The 14,893-nt window shown below is 37.5% G+C and overlaps 1 pseudogene; it reads left to right on the top strand.

Moving 5' to 3' along the window:
* LOC129903707 (scopoletin 8-hydroxylase-like) overlaps positions 1-11,329 on the top strand; it is a 72,331-nt pseudogene extending 61,002 nt beyond the window's left edge.
* The last annotated feature ends 3,564 nt before the right edge of the window (positions 11,330-14,893 follow it).

Genomic DNA, 14,893 nt, shown 5'->3' with positions numbered 1-14,893 from the left:
TAGTGCAAATAAATTAAATTCTATCTAATAGAGGATGCATATCGTCATGTACATGTCAATTCCTCAACTTTATCGGTATACTTTTTTTTTGTATTTTACCTTATTGTAGCAGGTAATAATATGTTATTACTTTTATTTTTTATGAATGATTATTTACTATTATCTTTTAAGTGACTTAGAGTATGTTTCGTATAAAGGTGGGAAAATCTCATATTTGGTTGGTCATGTTGTAATGACCCGTTTGATCATTTTGAGAATGAGTCATCTCTCTTTCATAAAATACTCTCTCCGGAAAAAAAAATTAAATTATAAATTTGGACTTTTCGGTAACTACGGTTAATTAGTTGAGAGGTGTTTTTAAATAATTAATTTAATTGATGGGCTAAATGATTAATTTAATTAAAATCCTATACCACTTTTCTTATATTTAACAAAATAGGTATGTAGGGTTGTCATTTTTAATACATAACTAGTTTGGAAAAAAAATATATATATATAATCTGATGACTTAATGCCATCAGATGTAACGAGAAGAAGAGGGGAAGAAATTAGGTCAGTAGGACTTACTCGTCGGCGCTGTGACAAATAGAAGTCAGGTGATACTTTTACGTCAATTTTACTTGGTTACATTAATAGTTTAGATAGGTTGAATATAGATTAGTGTGATTGTCTATGAGGTAAACTAATGTTAAAGTGCAAAAAAAATATGGTCTCTGTTTATGTTGAATTTGTGGGGTAAAGAATGAAGAATGTAACAATTTTGCAATGATGAGTAATAATTGCATACTGCTAATACAAAAATTTAAATACTAAATCCCTGTACATTGCATGATAGGCATTGGGTCAATTTGGCAACCCCTTTATTTTGTGCAGTAACGCACGACTAAGGTAATATGGGCTTCATTTTTTTTTTACTTGTTTTTGGTTATCACATTATAATTTAAGTTTTGACATATTTGTATAGCTAATTAAATATTTGGTGTATTATATTATATGAACACCATTAGATTTTATGTATTTGGAGAAATTGGAACTTAACCCTAGGCTTGAGATTTAGGGAATAAAGTATAGATTTGGGTGAGTTTTTGGGTCTAGGCTAAACATATAGTAATATGGGTATTATTAGTCTCAAAAATATTATTGTGGTTATTTATTTGATTAGATTATACTTATTTGGAGGCCCAACGAAAAGGGAAGTCTCAAGTACCACAGTAATTGCTTAATTAATTAAGGCAAGTGAATTTCTAAACCTTAGTTTAAGCTTATAGATGCTTGTATTTCCGTGTCATATATATTAGGGAGTAATGAGAATTGGACTGGGTTATTGACTATATGATTGGCCTTAAAAATGGAGATGAGGGGTATAATATGGTGATCTAATGACATGTATTGGTAGAATTGATATGTTGTGATTGTGGATTTATTTTGGACATATGAAATGACTATGTTGATGTGAGATAGGAAAAATTATTGTTGTTGTCATATTATTATTGTGAATTATATGAACATGAATTGATTGCATTGGTTCTGACATACTGTGTTGAGACTAAAAATGATATAAAAGAAAAGGGGTCGGGCCACACGCTCTATGGCAGGTATTATGAAACAAAGGGGTTGGGCCACACGCTCCGTGGAAGGATATATATATTGAGGGGATGGGCCACACTCTCTGTGGCAGGTTACATGGAAAAAAATATCCCCCATGGGTTCCGGACTGTGATTCAGCGGATGTGTATCGATAGGACAGACATGCATCATTTCATTGCATTGTATTGCACCTTTTTGATATTTGTGAATTTATGTTTACCCCTATATTGCTCTGTGTGTGCTGAACTTGATTTGGTATGATTCATTGACGAGACTATTAATGAGTAATTGTGGACCGTATTACTATTGTTAATGTACAAGTGTAGAGTTGGGCTGATTTTATGTAGGTTGTAGTTAAGGAGGTTCGGTAGGGAGGACAGGAGTACTTGTATCTATTAAGCTTTGCTTAGTTTTAGTTATCCACTTGCTGAGTACCGTGTTGTTTGGTACCCACCCCTTGCTTCCACACTTGTGTAGGTTGTGAGTCCGGACCTGCTTGATCTCCTACTATTTTCTACTACATCCAAGGCTATCATTCTGAGTGTTGAGGTAGTTGTTACATCCATCTAGCGGACACCTCTTACTCTTTTATTATGTTTTAGTCCTACTCTAGAGACAAAGACATTGTGACTGTATTTTTTTCGTACTTCGGTAAATTATTAATGGCTTGTATACGTGACAACCAGTCTTGAGGGATTTTGAGATTATTTATTTATTTTTGACAGAGTTAAACCTTTTTTTTTCTCAATTACTTCCGCATTTACTTTTCGTTGAGTATTAGGCTGACTTATCTTGGTGGGTTGAGATGAGTGCCATCACACCTGAATTCGGATCATGACAAAATGGTATCAGAGCTCAGGTTCATAGGTTTCACGTGTATATAAGCTGAGTCTAAGTAGAGTCTTGAGGATCGGTACGGAGACGTCTGTACTTATCTTCAAGAGGCTGTGAGGACTTTTAGGAAATTTTCCCTTTGTTCTTTCCCTTTGTATCGTGCGTGTTGTGTTGGTACTAAATTTTCGCATGTCCTTTCTGATAGATGGCCAGGACTAGAACTACGGCTAGAGATAGAGGCCGAGCTAGAGGCCATGGTCGGGGTGTGACGGTAGGCAGAGGTCGTGCCTGAGAAGCGGCACCAGCTAGAGGTCGTGCTAGAGAGATTCCTCTTGATCCACAGATTGATGCTAGAGAGGAACAGGTCCATCTAGAGTCTGCTACTGCACCACTACTTCAGGCCACCTTGATGCGAGTATTGGATGCGCTCGAAGGATTTAATCAGAGTATGAGGGTGAATAGTACACCTGAGGGTTCTCAGACTAGAGTAGGAGCTCATACCCCAAGGCAGTATCAAATTCTAGTTGTTCAGGATCCAGTGGGCTAGCTACCTACTGGCCTTAGAGCTAATGAGGGTGGAGTACAGGTAAGTGGAACTCAAGGTGCACCTGTAGTCCTGTTGACTGACGATGAGCAATGCCGATATGAGAGATTTCAAAAAATAGACCCCCCATAGTTTCAGGGTGGGAAGACTGAGGATGCACATGAGTTCTTGACCATGTGCCGAGAGTTGTTAGAGGCAGTAGGGTTAGCTGAGACTCACGGAGTTTGTTATACTACACTACAGTTGCGAGGACTAGCCAGAGAGTGGTGGAGAGTGTATACGAGTTCCAAGCTAGTTGGGTCACCCCAGATGACTTGGGATGAGTTTGCTAGTGCTTTTTTTTACCATTTCATCCTCTGGAGTGTGAAGGAAGAGAGCCGATTACAGTTTGAGAATTTGAGGTAGGAGGGACTTACAGTTGCTGAATATGAGACTCGTTTCTACCAGTTATCTAAACATACCATAGCTGTCCTTCCTGATGAGACAGAGCGGATTCGCAGATTTATGCGAGGACTGAACTATACCATTTGTACCGCAGTTTTTTGACTCGCCCGTGAGGATGCTTCCTTCCAGTCCATCATGGGTGCCGCCAGGGAGGCTGAGTTGATGGAGAGAGAGGAGTTTGGGGACCCCAAGAGGGCCCGTGCTTCTGGTCAGTTTTCGGGTACCTCATCTGGAGGTAGAGGGTCCTATAGAGGAGGTAGTTCCTTCCAGCGTAGAGGACCAGTTCTTGCATCTATGTTGGCTTCTGAGGATGGTCAGGCACCTCGTAGGTCCTACAGTACAGGTCAGAGTTATCAGGGGTCACAGCAAAGGCCGGTGAGATGGGGTAGTTATAAAAGTTCTGCATGTTCATCACAGAGGTTTTCGCACGGGAGAGTATGTTATACTTGTGGTGATCTGGATCATCTTTTATGGCAGTGTACATCTCAGGGTCAAGGAGGAACCCAGCCTAGTTCTTCAGTTTCAGTTAGAGGACCAGCGTCGCCGGTTAGAGGTCGAGGTAGAGCCCAGACTAGTAGAGGTGGTTGCACTCCTGGTAGGGGTGCTGGTGGTGCTATATTCCCTCAGGGAGGAGGTAGAGGTGTTGGGCAGGTCAAAGGTGGTAGGGGAGCTTAGTGTTATTCTTTTCTAGGAAGACCCGAGGCTGAGGCTTCCGACGCAGTTATCACAATTATTGTCCCAGTCTGCCATCGACCTGCATCTGTGTTATTTGATCCAGGGTCTATATTTTTCTATGTGTCTGCCTATTTTGCATCTGACTTTGATTTGACATGTGATCGTATGTCCGTGCCTATTCATGTTTCTATACTTGTAGGTAAACCCTTAGTGGTGGACCGAGTATATCGATCCTGTCTTGTTTCCTTAGCCGGGTATGATACTTGGGTATATATGATTATTCTAGGGAATGTAGATTTTGATGTGATATTGGGTATGGATTAGCTTTCTCCCCATCATGCTATTCTCAATTATTATGCAAAAACTGTTACGTTAGCGATACCTAGTGCCCCGAAGATTAAGTGGAAGGGTACTAGTGGTTCCTATCCCAGTAAGGTTATCTCATATATTCATGCTCAGAGGTTGATTGATAGAAGGTGTATGTTTTATTTGGCCTTTATTCGGGATACCAGTATTGAGTCACCTCCTATAGAGACTGTCCCAGTAGTTAAGGAGTTTTCTGATGTATTCCCTACTGATCTTCTTGGTGTTCCTCTGAATAGGAATATTGATTTTTCTATTGACTTAGAGCCTGGCACTAAACCCATTTCTATTCCCCCATATCGCATGGCTCCAGTTGAATTGAAGGAGTTGAAGGATCAATTGCAAGACTTGTTGAGTAAGGGGTTTATTCTCCTTAGTGTGTCTCCTTGGGGTGCACCGGTTCTGTTTGTAAAGAAGAAAGATGGGACTATGAGGATGTGTATCGATTATAGGCAGTTGAACAAGGTAAATGTTAAAAATAAGTATCCTCTTCCCCGTATTAAGGATTTATTTGATCAACTACAAGGAGCGGCATTGTTTTCCAAAATAGACTTGAGGTCCGGTTATCATCAGTTGAAGATTAAGGCTTCAAATATCCCTAAGATAGCTTTTCGGACTCGTTATGGTCACTACGAGTTTTTGGTGATGTCATTTAGGTTGACCAACGCCCCCGCAGCATTCATGGAGTTGATGAACGGAGTGTTTCGCCCATACTTAGATTCTTTTGTGATAGTATTCATTGATGACATCTTGGTGTATTCCAAGACTGAGACAGATCATGTTCGCCATTTGAGGTTGGTACTCCAGAAGTTGAGGGAAGAAAAGTTGTATGCAAAGTTATCCAAGTATGAATTTTGGCTTGATTCTGTGACATTCTTAGGACACGTGGTGTCCAAAGAGAGGATTAGAGTGGACCCAGCTAAGATTGAGGCAATTAGAGGTTGGACAAGGCCTACTTCTCCTACCGAGATTCGTAGTTTTGTGGGGTTAGCCGGTTATTATAGATGGTTCGTGCAGGGCTTCTCCACTATTGAAGCTCCATTGACTAGATTGACTCAGAAGTCCATGAATTTTCATTGGTCCGACGAGTGTGAAGCGAGTTTTCAAAAGCTCAAGACTTTATTGACTTTGACTCCTGTTTTGACGCTACTCAAGGAAGGTGTGGGATTTGCTATATACTGTGATGCTTTCGGTGTTGGTTTAGGCGGAGTGTTGATGCAAAAGGGGAAAGTGGTTTCCTATGCCTCGAGATAGTTGAAAGCCCATGAGCAAAACTATCCTACTTATGATTTGGAGTTAGCAGCTGTGGTTTTCATGCTTAAGTTATGGCGTCATTACCTATACGGTGTGCATTGCGAGGTCTTCACCAATCATAAGAGTCTTCAGTATATATTCAGTCAGAGGGATCTGAACTTAGGGCAACGTAGATAGCTTGAGTTGCTGAAGGACTACGACATGACTATCTTGTATCACCTAGGAAAAGCCAATGTGGTGGCGGATGCCTTAAGTAGGAAGTCCTCTAGTATGGGGAGTCTTGCCGCGATCCGAGTTGAGGAGCGACCATTGGCTAGAGATGTTCAGAGGCTGGCTAATAGCCTTGTCCGGTTACAGATTTCAGAGGATGGTGGTATTCTTGCCTTTGTGGAGGCACGTTCTTCCTTGGTTGAGCAGATTTGGGAGAGGTAGTTTAAGGATGAGAAGTTATGTATCATTCGAGCAAGGTATTAAGAGGTGAAGCTAAGGAGGCGGTACTTGATTTGGAAGGCGTATTGAGTATTGGCAGCAGAATTTGTGTGCCTAAGGTGGGTGACCTAACTAGACTTATTCTGGAAGAGTCTCATTGTTCAAGGTATTCCATCCATTTGGGAGAAGCCAAGATGTATCATGATCTGTGCCAGCACTATTGGTGGTGTGGGATGAAGAAGGACATCATAGAGTTCGTGTCTAAGTGTTTGACTTGCCAGCAGGTAAAGTGTGAGCACCAGCGGCCTGGTGATGTGAGTCAGAGGATGCCTATTCCCACTTGGAAGTGGGAAATGATCACCATGGACTTCGTTGTGGGTTTACCTCCCACCGTGGGTGGTTATGATTCTATGTGGGTGGTTGTTGACAGACTGACAAAGTCTTCCCATTTAATTCCGATTAAGGTGAGGTACACAGTAGATAAGCTAGCCCAGTTGTATATTAGCCATATCGTTTGGCTTCATGGTGTCCTAGTATCCATTGTTTCGGATCGAGGTTCAGTATTTACTTCGCACTTTTGGCAGGCATTATAGCATGGTTTGGGTACTCGACTTGATATGAGTACTTCTTTTCACCCACAGACCGATGGCCAGTCCGAGCGGACGATCCAAGTGTTATAGGACATGCTCTGAGCTTGTGTTATTAATTTTGGTGCTAGGTGTGATCAACACTTTCCCCTAGCGGAGTTTGCCTACAATAACAGTTATCACTCCAGTATTCAGATGGCTCCATTTGAGGCTCTGTATGGTAGGTGGTGTTGATCTCCTATTGGCTGGTTTGATTTAGCTAAGATGGACTCCTTAGACACAGACTTGCTTAGAGATCTATAGAGCAAGTTTGTATAATTCAGGGTAGACTCTTGATAGCCCAGAGTAGGCAGAAGAGTTATGCAGATCGGAGAGTTCGACCATTGAAGTTCATGGTGGGCGATCACGTTTGGCTTCGAGTGTCGCCCATGAAGGGCGTGATGCAGTTCGGGAGGAAGGGCAAGCTCAACCCTCGATTTATTGGCCCATTTGAGATTTTGGCGCAAGTTGGAGAGGTGGCTTATAGATTGGCCTTACCACCAAACTTATCGACTGTGCATAACGTGTTTCATGTTTCTATGCTTTGGAAGTATATTCCGGATGAGTCTCATGTGTTATCACTCGATTCAGTGGAGTTAGGTCCAGACTTGACATTTGAGGAGGAGCCTATAGCCATTCTAGATAGGCATGTTCGTAAGCTTAGAACCAAGGAGATAGCTTCAATGAAGGTACAATGGAAGCACCATTCAGTCGGAGAGGTGACTTGGGAGACAGAAGCTGATGTGCGTGCCAGATATCCCCATCTTTTTGAATCTCCAGGTATATTCCTTTACTTTATGTTCGGGGACGAACATGATTTTTAGTAGTGGATAATGTAATAACCCGTTTGGTCATTTTGAGAATGAGTCATCTCTCTTCCATAAAATACTCTCTCTGGAAAAAAAATTAAATTATAAATTTGGACTTTTCAGTAACTACGGTTAATTAGTTGAGAGGTGTTTTTAAATAATTAATTTAATTAATGGGCTAAATGATTAATTTAATTAAAATCCTATAGCACTTTTCTTATATTTAACAAAATAGGTAAGTAGGGTTGTCATTTTTAATACATATTTAGTTTGGAAAATAATATATATATATATATATATATATATATATATATATATATATATATATATATATATAATCTGATGGCTTAATGCCATCAGATGTAACGAGAAGAAGAGGGGAAGAAATTAGGTCAGTAGGACTAACGCGTCGGCGCCGTGACAAATAGAAGTCAGGTGATACTTTTACGTCAATTTTTCTTGGTTACATTAATAGTATAGATAGGTTGAATATAGATTAGTGTGATTTTCTATGAGGTAAACTAATGTTAAGGTGCAAAAAAAAATGGTTTCTGTTTATGTTGAATTTGTGGGGTAAAGAATGAAGAATGTAACAATTTTGCAATGATGAGTAATAATTGCATACTGCTAATACAAAAATTTAAATACTAAATCCCTATACATTGCATGATAGGCATTGGATCAATTTGGCAACCCCTTTATTTTGTGCAGTAACGCACGACTAATGGTAATATGGGCTTCATATTTTTTTTTACTTGTTTTTGGTTATCACATTATAATTTAAGTTTTGACATATTTGTATAGCTAATTAAATATTTGGTGTATTATATTATATGAACACCATTAGATTTTATGTATTTGGAGAAATTGGATCTTAACCCTAGGCTTGAGATTTAGGGAATAAAGTATAGATTTGTGTGAGTTTTTGGGTCTAGGCTAAACATATAGTAATATGGGTATTATTAGTCTCAAAAATCGTATTGTGGTTATTTCTTTGATTAGATTATACTTATTTGGAGGCCCAACGAAAAGGGAAGGCTCAAGTACCGGAGTAATTGCTTGATTAATTAAGGCTAGTGAATTTTTAAACCTCAGTTTAAGCTTATAGATGCTTGTATTTCCGTGTCATATATATTAGGGAGTAATGAGAATTGGACTGGGTTATTGACTATATGATTGGCCTTAAAAATAGAGATGAGGGGTATAATATGGTGATCTAATGACATGTATTGGTAGAATTGATATATTGTGATTGTGGATTTATTTTGGACATGTGAAATGACTATGTTGATGTGAGATAGGAAAAAATATTATTGTTGTCATATTATTATCGTGAATTATATGAACATGAATTGATTGCATTGGTTCTGACATACTGTGTTAAGACTGAAAATGATATGAAACAAAAGCGGTCGGGCCACACGCTCCATGGCAAGTATTATGAAACAAAGGGGTCGGGCCACACACTCTGTGGCAGGACATATATATTGAGAGGATGGGCCACAAGCTCCGTGGCAGGTTACATGGACAGAAATATCCCCCATGGGTTTCGGACTGTGATTCAGCGGATGTGTACCGATAGGACATACATGCATCATTTCATTGCATTGCATTGCACCTTTCTAATATTTGTGAATTTGTGTTTACCCCTATATTGCTCCGTGTGTGCTAAACTTGATTTGGTATGATTCATTGACGAGACTATTGATGAGTAATTGTGGACCGTATTACTATTGTTAAATTACAAGTGTAGAGTTGGGCTGATTTTATGTAGGTTGTAGTTACGGAGGTTCGGTTGGGAGGACAGGAGTACTTGTATCTATTAAGCTTTGCTTAGTTTTAGTTATCCACTTGCTGAGTACCGTGTTGTTTGGTACTCACCCCTTGCTTCCACACTTGTGTAGGTTGTGAGCCCGGACCTGCTTGATCTCCTACTATTTTCTACTACCCGAGGCTATCATTCCGAGTGTTGAGGTAGCTGTTACATCCATCTAGCGGATACCTCTTACTCTTTTATTATGTTTTAGTCCTACTCTAGAGACAAAGACATTTTGACTGTATTTTCTTTTGTACTTCGGTAATTTATTAGTGGCTTGTATACGTGACAACTAGTTTTGAGGGATTTTGAGATTATGTATTTATTTTTGACTGAGTTAAACCATTTTTTTCTCAATTACTTCCACATTTACTTTTCATTGAGTATTAGGCTGACTTATCTCGGTGGGTCGAGATGAGTGCCATCACACTAGAATTCGGGTCGTGACACATGTTCTCTAGAAAAATAAGTTATTTAGAACTCGGGAATATGACTTACCTTGTGGGAATAGGAAAACAAGCATCATAAGTTTGTGTTCCACGTTAATTATCTCCTCTTCACCCCCAATCACCCCATTCCAATAGTATTTTCTATATTATGTATAAATAATTTTGGGACAATATTTTTTGCTAGTTATCAAACATAAGAATTAAGTATAAAACTCAATTTTTTTCACATGTTAGGAATGTGGCTCTTGAATACTTGAAGTCATCAACAAAAATGGTGAGGGTACTATTGGAGATATTATTTGATAATATTGGAGTAACACTAGATGAAGCAAAATTTGAATCACTAATAGGGCTCAAAATGGTAAACATGAAATTTTACCCAAGTTGTCCTAATCCAGAGCTAACAGTAGGCGTCGGACTCCATTCGAACATGGGAACCCTAACTATTTTACTACAAGATAGCATTGGTGGTCTATATGTTAAACTGGAAAAAGGTGTGGAAGATGAGTGGATAGAGATTCCTCCCATTCCTGGTGCTTTAGTTATCAACGTTGGAGATACCATGCAAGTTCACTTTTTTATACTGACAACATAAAGAATTTAATTTTACACTATTATATTTATATATTATATTTGATTTGTTGTAGTAGATAATCAGTCTTCGTATTATAAAGGGGTGAAAACCCCCTTTTTTCTCCCTCTATTTATAGAAAAAGGGCACTCCTGTCGTTGTTTCAGTAACTCATAAGGCTTCTCTCAACTCAGGCGCAGGTAGCTTGACCGCCTTACCCATCATTGAAACATAAGATGGAGACATATCGGCCTATATTTCCACCAATATGATCCCCATTATTGATTCCTAGGTTATTGATTTCATTTTATAGACAATTACCTACCTATAGTTATCATTTTAGGTAACCATATAGTATTAGAATAAATTTACAGAGTCAAGCGTATGTAAGTTTATACACTAAAAGTTTAAGAAAGTTTTACACTATTAATGTATTTGAACTTGTTGTAGTCAGTAACCTACCTTTCTTATTTAGAACGCAAAATCACTTTCATAAACGACTATTTGTAGTTATATCTTTAAGGTTGCTAGATAGTTTTACATAGTCAGTATATAAGGTACTCTTATGAAATATAGAATAGATTTTTACATAATCAAAGGAAACGGAGCCTAATATTTATAAATATTAAACTTTTTTTTCTCCTAACATTTTGTTTTTGGATTTTGGATTTAGATCTTAAGAAATAGGAGATACAAAAGTGCGGAACATAGGATTCGTACAACAAGTTCAGAATCAAGAGTTTCAGTACCATTGTTTGCTACACCAAAGCCATGTAAGAAGATAGGTCCGTTGCCTCAACTTGTGGAAAGTGATGGAGTTTCTCACTACAAACAAGTCTTGTTTGCTGATTACATGAAAAACATTTTTGGAAAAGCTCATGAAGGGAAAAAATCTCTTGATTTTACTAAAAATGATTATTCTGCTTAAGTTGTATGCTTATGGGGTTTCTTCTTCTCTTTTCACTCCAAAAATTTAAATTGCTTCAAATAACTTAAAGCATGCACAAATAAACATTTGTACTTGTTGTAACCATTTTGTATTCATTTTGTCAAGTTGACGTTTAATGAATTGCATTTTTTCTCCCGTTGTATTCAAGTCTAAAGCACAACATAAACTCTCTCTAGCCGTTACATAAAAAATAGCCATTACATACTCTACTGTTCCGCCGGAATGGCCTCACTGCCGTCGATACAGCTTTCCAGGCCATCAGATCAGTCCCAAAAGATGTAAATCTCCAGATGAACAAAACCCATCAACCATCATCTCCTAATTCATCTCCTAATTCATCTCATAATTCTTCGAATCTGCAAATTGTAGCAATTTCGGATGAAGACATGAACTGGTCACAAAGAATAATGTTCCTAAAAGAATCTGGTTTGATTCAAGTCAAGGCAACAGAAGGTGATGATTCTCTATCACAAGAGCCATATATGGTCAAAGCATCAGTCCAAACCACCTTCCCAGTTGTTAGAACTCACCAGACGTTTCTTGAGAGATTCGACAATACATCACCTGAACACCACCACTAATTTTGAAGGATTTTAGATTATATTCGAGGAATAACCACCACAGGTTTTTACTCAGCACACTAACATTCACCTATCAATGAAACTATAGGAAAAAAAGATGATCGGAGCAAATTTTGGTGAGGTAATCGGAGACCAGGTGGTTTTTTAGACCAACACCAAGGGCAAAAGGATCATGGAGATAAGATTGTTGATGCTCAACAATAAATTCCAATCCAAATGAGAACATCAAGTTCGAATTAGAAATATCAAGTTCCCAGTAATTTGAGTGTTAGTAAAGGTTCAAAATTTGACAAGTCGCAAGGTCATTATGATTCAAATGCTGAAGAAAATACTTGTAATAGCCAACCAACTTTAAAGGATGAGGTAAGTCCTCCCAATGTTTCAATGGGGATCGAAGTTATTGTTCCATTGCAGGAGAAAGGAAGCACCACTAAGGACTAGGTCCCTCAAGAAAAAAAAGCACAATTATAGAAATTTGAAAGGCTTGAATAATAACCAAGCACCATAGTTGGGTATAACTGAGCAAAATTCAATAGGGAAAAATGTGCAGGAAATGCAATATCAGAAAGAATCAGGTAAGCTTACTTGTGTTATTTCAACTTTTGGTACTTCTAAGTTTATGAACACAATGGGAATCATTCACAAACAAATGCAAATGATCAACATTGTGCTTCACTAACCTCTCTATTGCAGGATAAGAGCTATTTGGAAACTGAAAATAACATAAATTATCAACTTGTAAATAAAGTAAAACCCATAAACCCTAACCCAAACTCGTGTACATCGAGTTGCTACAATGAATTGATATTACGTCTCGGTTGTTAATTATCACACCCCGAAAGGGTACCCTAGGCATGACCAACACTCAGAAACCATCTCTGGCCTTTAAGAAAATCACTTGGTCTCATCACTTATTCATTCATCAGCGAAAGGCTTAAGTGAAAATAAGAATAATTATGTGGGCTCTCCATAATCAACATCAAATGAAAGAAAGAAATTCTTAGAAGAAGTAGTTTCAAAGGAGAAATACTCCAATTACATCATCAAACTCTATCTACGAAGCCTCCAACACTTTCAGATGCTGCCAATGACATGTCCATGGCAACCTCAAAAGAAACATAATAATCAACAATAATAAAAGGATAAGTAGTTCCTCTGAATACAAGAAGGACTCACCAAATGACTAAAAAATAATAATCTTCAACGATGTGCCTGTTGAGGATCTCTAGCACTTGCATCTGCATTATAAAATATTGCAAGTCGAATGACGTCATTACGTGGAATGTATGAGTATGTAAAATGGTAGGAAAGTAAGGACAAATATCATGAAACTCCTCTCAGGAAGACTCGGTTCAGAACTCAACATCACTATGTTATGCAAGTTTAAAAATAATAAGAAGAAGAAATGCTTACTTAGTTGGGAGTTTCTCTAACCGACAACTATCACTTATGAGCTAGTGATGATACAACGAACTGATGTCGTTGCCACATCCATCCAATACCTTTCCAGGGTAAAGGACATCACCATCTTGGATCCAATCATCAAAGTATTCTTTTTGATACTTAAGAGGCATAGCCTCCATCCTATGCTGGTTACGTAGTTCTGAGATTTGAGTCAATTAAATTCTTATCCAACTCAGTGCTCAATACTACTCCCAAAATATGTGCTCATATTAACCTCATCATCTAGTCTCATTGGACTTAAATTTAAATAATCAAACTCATCTCATTACCTCTTCATCAATCATTATACTTCAAAAATATCATTTATATCTCATCAAAATATATTGCTCAAAACATCATTTAATCCAAAGAATCAAACTCATTTAAACTCAATTCTTTTACTTTTTCAAAACTCAATAAAATACATATATAGTATTAATTCAAATCACTCTTTTTGTTAATAAATATTAAAAGCCAACATATTTACCCAAAACACGTGTAAATATATTCATGAACATGAAATCAATTAGTGTTCATGGAAACGTAGCCATGACCAATAATTCCAATAATATGAGAGGTAAAAATAATAATAATCTCAATGTATAAATATATCTAATTCAATAGAAGAAGAGAACTCATTTAGAATTCAAGAATTAGGGTAAAACTCAACTATAACTCAATTACGATGAATTTAGATATTGGGCGCATGGACGAACTCAATCCAATGCTATGAATAGCCTTACATAACTGAAATCCGAAGCTTTACTCCAAATTGGAACACTCTTAAACCCCTAGTCTTTTCTCCTCGCCGAATAGTTTTGTGTACTATCCGAAGTATAAGAATCACCGGAATAGTATTTCTATACTACTAAAACTAAAACTATATTTGAGAATGAGTAAAGAAGTGTATAGAGAGAAGAGTTGATTAAAAAAACTTGATGAATAAAATGAGGAAATAAGGTGGGTATTTATGGAGGAGGGACGTAACAATAAATAAAAATAATTACAAATGACGATCTTGAAAATTCAATGGAGAATTTTGATGTCATGGATGATATCAACTAGTTCTAGATCTTTTCATGGTAGGTGAGATGAGCTCTCTTTTAACGGAATACCCTTTTTCAGAGCTGCATTTGAATAAGATAAATTCCTCATTAGGATTTCGTGTCTTATAAGAATTGTAGATCTAGAAATCTAGTTTCATGTCGTTCAAGAATCAACTAATTTGAAGCATCCTACCATGAGATATGATTTTAGGCATGAGAGAACATAATTATGATCAAAATACTTTAGGAATGGAAGAACATAATTATGATCACAATACTTTAGGCATGAGAGAACATAATTATAATCAAAATATTTTAAAATCTTTTTATGCCTTCATATAAGGACTTTTGATAAATCAACTATTCAATGCATTTAAGAGCCAACATAATCTAATATAAGATAGGTAATTAAATTTTAAATATTTAATAAACTATGCATTTGGAATCATGATATGAAAAACCCATAAAGCTTC

The sequence above is a fragment of the Solanum dulcamara genome, chromosome 9, assembly GCF_947179165.1.
Source record: "Solanum dulcamara chromosome 9, daSolDulc1.2, whole genome shotgun sequence".
NCBI classification, from domain to species: Eukaryota; Viridiplantae; Streptophyta; class Magnoliopsida; order Solanales; family Solanaceae; genus Solanum; species Solanum dulcamara.
The sequence above is the reverse complement of the archived record's forward strand: the minus strand, read 5'-3'. Positions and strand labels throughout refer to the sequence as shown.